General features: G+C 42.8%; 1 long non-coding RNA gene across 1 annotated transcript in view; it reads right to left on the bottom strand.

The window, feature by feature from the left end:
- Positions 1-5557, bottom strand: part of LOC311519693 — a 386032-nt gene extending 380475 nt beyond the window's left edge. The window contains exon 1 of the long non-coding RNA XR_014711349.1: positions 5289-5557. This is a non-coding gene — a long non-coding RNA (uncharacterized lncRNA). The remainder of the gene's footprint in view (positions 1-5288) is intronic.
- Positions 5558-12343: the final 6786 nt, after the last annotated feature.

Genomic DNA, 12343 nt, shown 5'->3' with positions numbered 1-12343 from the left:
CATATAGGTGAGCCTCTGAAATTCCAGATTAGCTAATACAAAGAAAATACTGTGATAAAATCACTACACGTGTCTGGAAAAAATATAGATAAATCAGTCCTCATGGCCCTGTTCCCCTTCCACAGGACACCAGTAATACAAGCAAGAATTAAGTCCTGTGTCTCAAAGAACTGAGCCAGTAACTCAGAGGGGGATGAGATGTTTTACATCATTGCTATCATTACACATATTCTGAAATAAGGCAAATAAATCAGTTCCGTAGACACTATGCTCCTCTGCAGGATCCAAGGAACTCTCACTGGGCCCCATTTTGATGTCACTTAAACCACTTTAAGCCAGGACTAACTCTGCTAAGGTAAATGGAGTTAAACCAGTGTAACTGAAATCAGAATCAGACCCAGTGACTTTAATGGCAGTTACTTGTATCTTGCCATGGTAGGATCAGTCCCTTGTAGATCTGAGGGCTGAATCTCTGCCACAGAGCAAGACAAGATGCATGGCATACTCATAATTACCTGCTCTTTGCTGCCTGCTCTGAGCAATTATAAACATTGTGTTTCACTCTCCATTCTTTAGCGATCAGCACTGGAGAGCTTATACACATAGAAATGATCTCACAGGCTCAGTTCATCTGATTCTTAGTGCTCTGGATGTAGGATAAGAATTGAACCAAGACAGGACTGGGAGAATTAAAAGTATAATTGGCCCTTAAAGAAAAAATATTTTTTAGAAATAGTTTATCAAGCACTAAATATTCCATAGAGTTACACTCATTTCTGATTAAATTTGTCTTATTATAAATTACAAAAAAAAAAAGAGAGAGAGAGAAAGAACATTTTAAAGAAATAAGGGACTGATCCAAAACCCATAGAAGTCAGTGGGAATCTCTGTCCAGGCTGGATCACCTCCAGATTGAAAGAGCTTCCTCAAACTGAACATCAGCATCACAGCTGGGTGACAAGCTATGATCATTACGTCAAGATGCACATGGGAATATTTACAAAAACATAATATTGTTTAGAGGGACACTCACATTCATATTGAGTTGTACTGTATTCATAAATTAGGATTCCAGCTGGCACACTGCGATGACTCAGACTCCAGAATCCCTGTCAGCGCCTCCAGGAGACATAGTCACTATAATCTGCAAAGCCAGTTCAAACCTTACCAGCTGCAGTAGAACAAATGAAATTTTAAGCTGGTACCAACTGAAACCTGGACAATCTTCTAAGCTCCTTATCTGTTATGCTTCCAGACTGCAAGGTCAGTGCCTGGGGGGTTGGAAGCAATTTCACACTCAGTCAGTCCTGAGCTTTCATGTTGGCAGAGTGAGCATGTTCAAAAATCTGATAACGTCACACATCAAACTCTAAACAATCCTCTGAGAGCTAAATTAATGTGTGAATATTTACGTGTCATGCCAGAGAAATAACTGGGAAAATAATGTTCTGAACAATTGTGTAGAAGGTTTTAAACTGACAGACCCTTCTAAAGTGTAACTTTAGCACCACTGCCAGACCTCATGGTATAATGCACATGAAATCTTTTATGGCACATCTTTGTGTGTGATTGATCACACATCTGTGTTAACTTCGAAATTACAAACAAAATCTGATACAATGCTGATTGTGATGATACAGACTCCAGAGTATCAGCATATCCAGGAAAACACAGTCACCACTGACTGCAAGACCCGTAGTGGCATTAGCCATGCTATAGCCCAGGACCAGCAAAAATCCAGATAAAGTCTTAAACTTCTTATTTATCATGCTTGTTCTCTTGCCAGTGGTATTCTACCCATTTCAGTTGCAATAGATAAAAGGATGATTTCACCTTCACAATCAGCTGAAGATGGAGATTACTATTGTTAATAATGCTGTGATATCATTTGCATAATGATATATACCATGCAAAAACCTCCCTGCTCTGTTCAGTTCACTGTATCAATGCATATCTAATTCCCATTGAGACGTGTGGGAACAGGATTAGGTCACCCACTGAATCACATGGGCGTAGGACTGGGCCATAAGAATACACAACAAAAATATTCAATAATGTTGTTTAATTCCAACCTGTTTCCTTCAAATGCAGCCAGTGCTCAAGTGTTCAAGGGAATTTAATTATCCAGAATTGTTCAAAGGAGCATTAACAAGATATTTTAAAGCTAGAGGGAGACCAGAACTGTAGACAAAAGGGAACATTTCAAATCAGGCTTATTTTGAATTACCTGCATCTCACAAACAAGTTAATGACTTTCCTTCACACTTTGTAGAAACTTTCCCCTTAGCCCTCGGAGGGAATCTGACAATTTTCAAAGCAAATAAATTTTCCAAGGCCAAAAAGTACATAGGAACTAATATAAGGCTTTAGAACAGAAACTGGTTGCAAACTGAATCATGGAGAGGTATTGTGTCTCCATAATAAACAACATTTCAGGATGACTCATCTAGGAGAGACCCACAGATATCAAAGAGGTATAAGGACCCAATCACTTTTCTGACAGGATAAATAAAATGCACTGGAAAGCTGTGGACTGCCTTGTGTGGGTTACATATAAGAAAGGGATCTTGGCCTTGGCTTTCTTCCTTGCACAGGTTGACTCCTTTCACCACTCATTTAAAAATATTACCGTAATGGGCCTAGTTTGACAGCTTATTAATGTCACTGCAGTGTTTTTGACAATCACTGTACTGTTTTGTAAGGACAGGATTTTCCTTTTTACTCAGTTTATACACTGGGTCTGTTTAAAAAAAATTGCACTAACAGTAGCGAAGAAATTCCATTGCTCAAATAAAAGACATTGATAACTCAGAAATATATTCACTTCCCTGATCTAGTCTATTAATTGGTAACAGTCTTTGGGGGCATTACAAAGTTCTTTTAACACACTTCTTCCACTATAGAAAGTCATGACTGAAAGGTATTTGATGGTGTGGCTATGAGTATTTGGTGGGTTTGCCTTGTATACAGTATTTCCTAGCAGTGAGCTCTGCCCAATCGCACTCATTCAGGGACTGCGATGTCCCATGAGAATGATAAAACCTAGACAAACTGAACAACAGATAGAACTTCTGTAAGCCAGTTGACCTTTGTTGCCAGTAGTGTTGATGAGGAAGTACACGTAGGGCCAGCATGCCCTGGGTTCATACCACAGTGGAGGAAACTCTTAAACAGCACCAGGTTGCAGGAGCACAAAGGATCTACAACCAACCCTAATCTACAGCGGTACAGGGGCAGCATAGCCCAAGCAATAGGTGGAATTGCCAAGGAAGGCTTTTGTATGGCCAGAGATTGCAGATTCTCTCTCTCTCTCTCTCTCTTTGAGTCCTAGCGCAATTTAACATTACCCAACCATAGAAGGAATCCCCCAAAGGCTGGTAGCAGCAGCAGAGCCACTTACTGCCAGGCTGTCTCCAACACCTTTTATAATCTCATAGTAAACAACAGGAGTTGCAGAGATCAGGGGCTGTGTACGATCCTGGAGCTGCACCAGGACACAGGGAATGGACATTCACTGAGTGATTGCTTTGCATATCTACCCACGTTAAACAAGAAGCTGAACTTCCACATAACTGACACCCGGGCGCCACATTCAGCTACCATTCCAGAGGGAGGTACTGGGAGCACCACACTTTTGAAAATGAGACCAAATATTTTAGGTGCTGAAACACAGATTTATGAATCTAACTTTAAATCTTCAGGACTGAAAATCATAGTCTATTTGTACAATATTACATAGCCCGGGGGTATCACTGCTACCGGGCTCATAATCTATTTAATAAAAGGAGGACTTGTGGCACCTTAGAGACTAACCAGTTTATTTGAGCATAAGCTTTCGTGAGCTACAGCTCACGAAAGCTTATGCTCAAATAAACTGGTTAGTCTCTAAGGTGCCACAAGTACTCCTTTTCTTTTTGCGAATACAGACTAACACAGCTGCTACTCTGAAACCAACCTATTTAATTGGAGCCTAGCCTATTCCTGTAAATTAAACCTATCTTCGGGATTTAAATGGCAGCATAGTCAGGAGGTTCTGGGTTTAGATTCCCTCAACCTTGTGCATCACTATAATGTGATAACTGATAAATACAGAAGGGTACAGTAGGGAAAAAAGAGGGTTAGTCCCCTGCTCAGATCCACTAATACCTGGAGATCACACCATCAGTATCACTTTTAGCAGAAGATTCCTAGTGTGACAAAGATTCCGTGCTAATTAAATTTAAACAAGCTGCCAAGCAATACTGATGAGCTGAGAACATTAATTCCCATTCAACTCTGACAAATGCCATTTCAACACAAAGTGACAGACGACTGTAACCTAATATGGGTTTGCTAAGTATCCAATAAAATAGAGTCCTGATCCAGATAGGCACCATCACTATTGTCAGAACTGGCATGGAAACACAAATGGAGGAGGCCGTCCCAGGGCCTGTTGGGTTGAACGCACCTATTTCATCCACCGCCCCTTTTATTTCCCTTTTTCTGCATGTTTTTATGTCAGCTGGGAATTTTCATCTCTGAACTAAGTTTGCATATTGCTCACCCAAGTGACACTGTCCCGCAGCTCTGTGCTGTTATAAATGTTCCTTGGCACTCATGACAGATTGTTGATCAACCCGGGGCCAGTCAGAGGCTTGAAGATGATCTCTCAGGCTCAGCTCATCTGGCTGTTAGTGCTCTGGGTTCAGGGTAAGAATCAAATGAAGGGGGTGCTGGATCAGTTAAGCTACAATAAGCCAAAGCAAATCTTAATAGCTATACAAATGTTATATAGTGATACATGCATATGCCTCAGTTAATGCCAGTAACTTCTGAAACGAATGTCTCCTAACTTCAACTAAGAAAAAACAAGTTTGAGAAAAATACAACCAATTGAAAACAACTTGGAATGAAAGAACCAGCTCAAACTTAATGTTAGTGTCACTGTCAGAAGATAAATATTCATAAGTAGGGAAAGAGGCCCATGAAAATACATTTAAAATAAAATATGTATTTTGATTAACTATGCTATTGATTATATTTATTGACTCTAAATTTATAAACTAGTGAGAGAGACTATGCGGAGAGATACTACCCATGTATATACTAACATATTCTGTTTGTTAATTCAGACTCCAATGCACAGATTGTGCTGACTCAGACTCCAGAATCCCTTGTCTCCAGGAGACAGAGTCACCATCAACTGCAGAGCCAGTTCAAGCCTCACCAGTGGTAGCTCTCACTTACTAGCCTGGTACCAACAGAAATCAGGACAAGCTCCGAAGCTTCTTATCTATGCTGCTACCTACCTACAATCCGGGGTCCCAGCCCGGTTCAGCGGCAGTGGATCTGGCACTGATTATACCCTCACAATCAGCAGGGTTGAAGCTGAAGATGCTGGAGATTATTATTGTCAACAAGGCAAGAGCAACCCTTGTAACTCTCACAGCGTTACAGTCCAATACTAAAACCTCCCCATGGTTCTTGTCAGTGTAACAGCTGCTTCCTATACAGGATAATTACTACACTAGATTTCAGACAATGTTTTGATCAGTCTTACAGCACTACACAGGCTCCTCTGCTCTCACTGCTAACCTTCTATACTACTGTACTTATGTCTCTTTCCCAACACCAGGGCCCCAGTGCTGACGTCAGTGTTGACTCTCTGCCAAGTACTAGCAGATGACTGGGCCTTGCATTTTTCTCAACAGAGGAAAAAATCAGCGATGTGGAGTCTAAGGATACTAAGTATAACTTCTTTTATTCGCATGGAACAGAGATGATCAAAGAGAGCATGCAGTCAAACCCCTCTTTCAGGAATCTCATCCCAACACAAATGCCCATATCTGAGGGAGCAAACCTGCCTCAAGAATTTACTCTAATCAGACACTGAGATAGAGGAAATTCTCCTGCTGTTCCTTCAGCTTCTTTTCCTCAGAACTCTGCCTAACCAAAACAACAGCACAGCATATCTTCCCCAAACTGAACATTTGCTCACACATGAAGAAAAACAACTTGAAAGACTATATGTAACAATGCCACTAGTGACACCTGCCCTAACAATACAAATACAGTTCAGTATATTGTCCTGCCAAACAAGTTTGCTGCTAGAGACGTTTATTTCAATAGAGGTTTATATTGGCAACAGCTGAATTGGGGGGCTTTTGTCCTGCATAAATGATTTTGCTCCCAATTCACCAAAATAATTCTTTCTTGTTGTTCTGTCTGAGTATTTAAGAGAGAGCGCGCCTCTCAGTGTTTTATGGGCAATGTTATAGTGTGGAAAATCTGAACCGAGGTCCTGAACTGCAGACCTGGCAGAGGCTAGCAGGGTTGAAGAGGAATCAAGCTCACCTTCTGGAATGAAGGAACAACTCATGTTACTTTCTCACAATCCATTCTACTGGCTACTTAGAATAACAAACTGGAGTTATTGGCTGCATCCAGCCTTCCTCTGGAGAGGGAAGGTCACAGCAACATGGGGCCTTTGAGGGAGAAAATAAGTAAATGCCAGGTTCACAAGGGCATTTGACATTTTTAGGGCTAAGGGCAGAGGTTGGGATTGGAGAATTTATCCAAACTTTACTAACTTTGGAGGTGTTGGTGGCTTGGCTGGGATTTCCTTCCACTGAGCTCCACCCAACTGCGTTATCAGCATCCAGATCCCTGTAAGGAGGACTCAGGTGCTAAGATTGTACAGGACAAAGGTACAGCCTGGGTAGGTGGCAAAAAGGTTGAGTTTATCAGACAGCAATGGACTCTGAAGGGGATTTTAAGGGCTAGAATTGCTCCAGGTATGCCCAGGATTAGTCCCTGCAATAGCAATTCCACCAGGAGACCAGGTCACAGCAATACAAAGTGGCTGTAACCTCCCCTATGGTTGGATATCCAAAGGGGACCACTGCACCCCAAAGAGTGGCTGGTGCTGGGCAGGACAGGATAGTCAAAATAGGCCCCTCATCAGTTTCCATCAGCAGAGTCCTCATGTAGCCCCCAATGCATTTTAAAGCTGCCCACTCCAGGCAGGAGCCTGGAAGGAAGGTCACAGCAGGAGAACACCTGTCCTGTGTGAATCCCCTTGAGGTAATAAGCAGCGTCACTTGCACAAAAGAGGGTAATTTACATATTTGGCCACCAGCATCACTGGATCTGTCCTAAAAGGTTTTCCCAACTTTTTAAAGTACTCCTTATGTCACGGCTTAAAACATTTCAAGCTCTCACTCAAAACAGATCAACTCTCTCCTGGTGTTTAATGGGAAAGGTTCCCAGGGAGCCAGCACTGAGTGAAATGCTCCGACAACTCCTCCTGCCAACCCCTTTCTGAACAGCTGGTGGGTTCTGGCCCAGGGGATGTATGGTTACGTGGAGGGGCTGTTTTGCATATTTTGACTGGAGTGTTTTGCATATTTCCACACTGCTTGACAGTCCCCTGCACATATCGGAGCCGATATAAATGTTACACCCTGTGGTTCTGAACTCAGTGTCTGTCACTCTAGAAACAGCAAGATGATCTCACGGACTCAGCTTCTCTGGCTCCTGCTGTGGATTCATGGTAAAAACAACAGGAGGGAGACTGGCTTAAAACAATGACATTTAAAATGATACAAAATTCTTTATCAAAATGACAATATAGCTTAATTCCATTCACAGCATATGGAAGCCTGAGTGCAATTTAGGGGTTTACATGAATATTATAGACCGGAGAGTGAAAGTTTTGGTTTGCTGAATATTACTGCTTTTGATTGCTGTTATATTTTATTAATTTTAATTATATGTTCCACATGCAGATTCCAGTGCGGACATTGTGCTGACTCAGACTCCAGAATCCCTGGCCGTGTCTCCAGGAGACAGAGTCACCATCAACTGCAAAGCCAGTTCCAGTGTTAGTAGCAACATGGCCTGGTACCAACAGAAATCAGGGCAAGCTCCTAAGCTCCTTATCTACAGCGCTTCCACCCGCCCCTCTGGGATCCCAGACCGGTTCAGTGGCAGTGGGTCTGGCACTGACTACACATTCACAATCAGCCGGGTGGAAGCGGATGATGCTGGAGATTATTATTGTCAGCAAAGCTGGAGCTCACCTCTCACAGTGACACAGACCAGTACAAAAACCTCCCTGCTCTGAGCTATGTCTGTTCCTCACTGTAACCACTGTTTCCTGTATAGTGACTGAATCAGTACAGCTACTACCATCTCAAAAGGCAGCTGGTGTCTATCAGGCTTTGAGACTTTTACTGCAATGTCCAATTCTCTCCCTAAATTTACAGTCAAGGCATGATTTAACAGGGGGGTCTATTACTTTACACTTAGTCTCCGAGGTGTGTGGCTCTTAAAGGCTGACATTATGATACAATCCTAGCACTTTCTCAGTGAGCTTACAATACTGAATGAGATATAGATTCACAGATGTTAAGACCAGAAGGGGCCATTATGGCCTTTAAGCCATAGATTTTCACCAAGTATAAATCCAATAACCTCTGTTTGAGCTATAGCATCTCTTTATAAAGACATCTGGGCACAATTTTCAAAGTACTCTTGAAAATCTCACTCTCTATCTTGATTTAAAGACTAAGTAATGGAGTATCCATCACATCCCTATACAAGTTATTCCAGTGGTTAATTATCTTCATTATTTAAAAATTGCTTGAATTTAACCAGCTTCAGCTACTAACATTTGGATCTTTAATGTCTTTGTTAATTAAAAAGTCTTCTACCTGAAATCTTCTCTCCATGTAGGTACTTCAACACTGTAAGCAAGTCATCTCATACCTTTTCTTGGATAAACTAAATAGATTACACTTCCTAACTATTTCACTGAAAAGGCAGGTTTACCAGATCTCCAGTCATTGTTGTGGTTGCTTTCTGAACCCTTTCAAGTTTTTCAATATCCTTCAAAAAGCATACACTCCAGAACTGGACACACTATTGTATGAATGATACTTCTACTACAGAGATAACACCAGCTTCTGTGCAGCTAATTGATATTCTCCTGTTTATTCATCCAATGATCAGGCTAATCAGTTCAGCCACAGCATCACAGTGGGAGTTCATACCCATTCCTTATCCACTGTGACACTTACATTTTTTTCAGCGTCACTGCTTGTCAGGATACAATCCCCCATCTCGGAAACATGACCTACATTCTTTGTTCCTAGATGTAGGGCCTTGCATTTGGCTATACTAAAACATGTTAGCATGAATCCAGTTTATCAAGATATAACTGTTCTATCCTCATTATTTACCACTTCACCAATCTGTCATCTGCCAAATTTAACAATAATTTGTATTTTCTTCCAGATCATTGATAGAGATGTTGAACAGCAATAAGCCAAGAACAGATTCTCAGGGGACTCTATTAGAAATACCCCCATTGGATGATGATTTGCCTTTAACAAGTACGTTTAGAGATATATCGGTTAACCAGGTTTTAATCCGTGTACATGCTACGCTGATTTTGTTTAGTGCTTTTTTGTTTAATCAGACTGTCTAAGGAACTAAGTCCAATGCCTTCAAGACGTCTAAGGATAATATGTCAACAGTTACCTTTATCAACCAAACTTAACTCACCAAAAAACAACCAATTGTTGTAATAAGACCTATTTTCTATAAAACCATGTTGACAGGTACTAAATATCCTACCATCCTTTATTTTTAATTGAATGAATCCTATTTCAACCATTCCATGATTTTGCACAGGATCAAAGTAAGTCTAACTGGCCTATAGTTACCAGGGTCATCCACTTACCATTTTAAAATACAAACACATTAGCTGGGTCCCTGGGCATGGACCTAAAGTGACTGTGTCGTAATCCAGCCCTGGAGCTACCCTCTCACAGTGACCAGTATAAGCACTTGCCTGCTGGTTAGTGTCTTTTGCTCAGTTAATACGTGCTTCCCTTAGATCAGGGGTGGTCAACCTGTGGCTCCGGAGCCACATGCGGCTCTTCAGAGGGTAATATGCGGCTCCTTACCGAGGCACTGATCCCAGGGCTGGAGCTATAGATGCTAATTTCCAATGTGCTGGGGGGTGCTCACTGCTCAACCCCCTGCTCTGCCCCCACTCCACCCCTTCCCCCAAGGCCTCTGCCCCTTCCACTGAGCCCTGCATGCCCTCGTTCCTCCCCACTCCGCCCCCATGGCCTTCTGCACACTTGAAACAGCTCATTGCAGTGGGCAGGGGGGAGTAGGCGCTGATTGGTGGGGGCTGCCAGCAGGTGGGAGGTGCTGGGGAGTGGATGGGGGGCTGCTGACATATCACTGTGGCTCTTTGGCAACGTACATTGGTAAATTCTGGCTCCTTCTCAGGCTCAGGTTGGCCACCCCTGCTTTAGACAATCACACAGTGAATGGGACCCCTGCATGTCAATCCCTTGGGCTGGGTCCTGGGATAAGTCTTGACCTGCAGGCTCCTCACTCCAGGCTGCAGATACAAGAGGGGAGCTGAGTGCATGAAGTGATGCTGGAGGGGGGAAAATTCTGTCACCATAGGTTCCACTTCCTTATGCAGAGAAAACTCCTGCAAGTCCTAGTGTCCACTTGGGAACAGCTCTAATTGACCCTTGATGGCCAGGAATTCAGGTAGATGCACTTGTGCTGATTCCTAGGTGTAGGTAAGGACGTGCAAGGGTTGGCACTGATGAGCTACTCAGGCTTTACCCATAACAGATAGGAACTCACCATTTATATGGAGTTTGGGCACAGATATATAGTACAGTAAGGGACACCCAAGCCACATTGATGAACCAAGGATATTTATTCAGGTTGCCATTGATTAGGGTGCATTTCAACACAGAGTTAGGGAACTGCCCAGGGCCAGCATGTTTTTGTGCATGTTTTTGCCCATTTTGTGCACGTTTTTGACCAGAAGTGAATTTTCATCTCTGAATCAAATCTGTATATTTCACATACAAGTGACATTTCCCTGTTCTCCGGAGCTGTTATGAATGTCTCATCCCATGTCAGTGTTACCAGTTATCTGATCTGCAACCAGGCCAATCAGACATATCAAGATGATCTCAGAGGATCGGTTCATCTGGCTGTTCGTGATCTGGATCCAATGTAAGGGTAAAACCAAAGGGAAATGGATTAAGACTACAATGATCCACTGAAAAAAATTAATAATCTAGACATGTTCTATAGCAAACCCCAAACATTCAGGGAGTGACACTGATTTCTGGAAAATTTTGTCTTATTTTAAACTGCAGCTTTTTTTTTAAAAGGGTTTGAGAAAGTTATGATCAGTTGAAAAAGGCGTAGAGGGCATGGAACTTAACATTAGCGTTACAGCCCAGCGAGGAGTTATAATCAGTATGAGAGGAGGCACATGGAAATTTTACAAACACTGAAGATTATTTAGTTTAACTGACAATCCATACGCTGTGTAGTCACTTATATTCCGTTGTTTCAGAGGACTCCAGGGGCGAGGCTGTGGTGACTCAAGATTCCAGGATCCTTTGTGTACCCAGGAGACACGGCCACTACCAACTACAAAGTTAGTTCTGATACTGGAAACTCCACGGCCCGGTATGAACTGAAATCAGGAGAAGTCCCTAAGCCCCTTCTCCATGGTGTTTCCAAATGTCCCTCTGCAGAGGGTCTGGGATTAATTTCACTTTTACGATCAGCAAGGTTGAAGTTGATACTACTGAAAATTATTATTGGAGACAAGTCTGTCCAATGACACAGACCAGTATAAAACCAGCCTGCTCTGGGCCATTTCTGTTCTTCAGTGTAACAGCTGCTTCCTGTGTGAGGAGACAACATTAGTGCAACTGCTGTCCTCTCAGAAGGGAACAAATGGTCTGCCAGTCACAAGACTTCTCAGCCCACTGTCCAGTCCTCTCATTTCCAGTGTCCCCCAGTGAGATACAGCGGGAACAACAATCAACTGGGAGATTTTCCTTACTTTACACTTAGTCTGTGCTAGGGGAGTATGCTGCTCTTAAAGGCGGGATGTTCCAATACAACCCCAGCACCTTCTCACGGAGACGTAAAGGATTATAAAGCGTCCCCAGCAGCATGTTGCCTGCATGAGCTGAAACAATAGTATGGGGACAGCAGCCCACAGAATAATAAAATGAATGCCTCTGCCCCGCTGCCAGCTCCACCGAAAACACTGCAGGTCTGCAGGGTCCAGCCCAGAGGACAGAAATTGAGTTCCCCATTATCCAGCCCACACACAACAGGCCATGCAGTGAGTTATACCCCCAGCTCTCTCCCCACTAGAGCAGATAGTGGGCCTGTACAACAAGGGTGATGACTAAACACTAGTGGAAAGTGTCTCCAAGGTAAAGGGGCTGCTTGGTGATGCCGTGGCGAGGGCCCCAGCAGGGAAGAGATGCAGCTTTGTGGGGAGCTCAGCACA

Source organism: Lepidochelys olivacea (genome assembly GCF_965140295.1).
Source record: "Lepidochelys olivacea isolate rLepOli2 genome assembly, chromosome: 4".
Taxonomy (NCBI): Eukaryota; Metazoa; Chordata; order Testudines; family Cheloniidae; genus Lepidochelys; species Lepidochelys olivacea.
The sequence above is the reverse complement of the archived record's forward strand: the minus strand, read 5'-3'. Positions and strand labels throughout refer to the sequence as shown.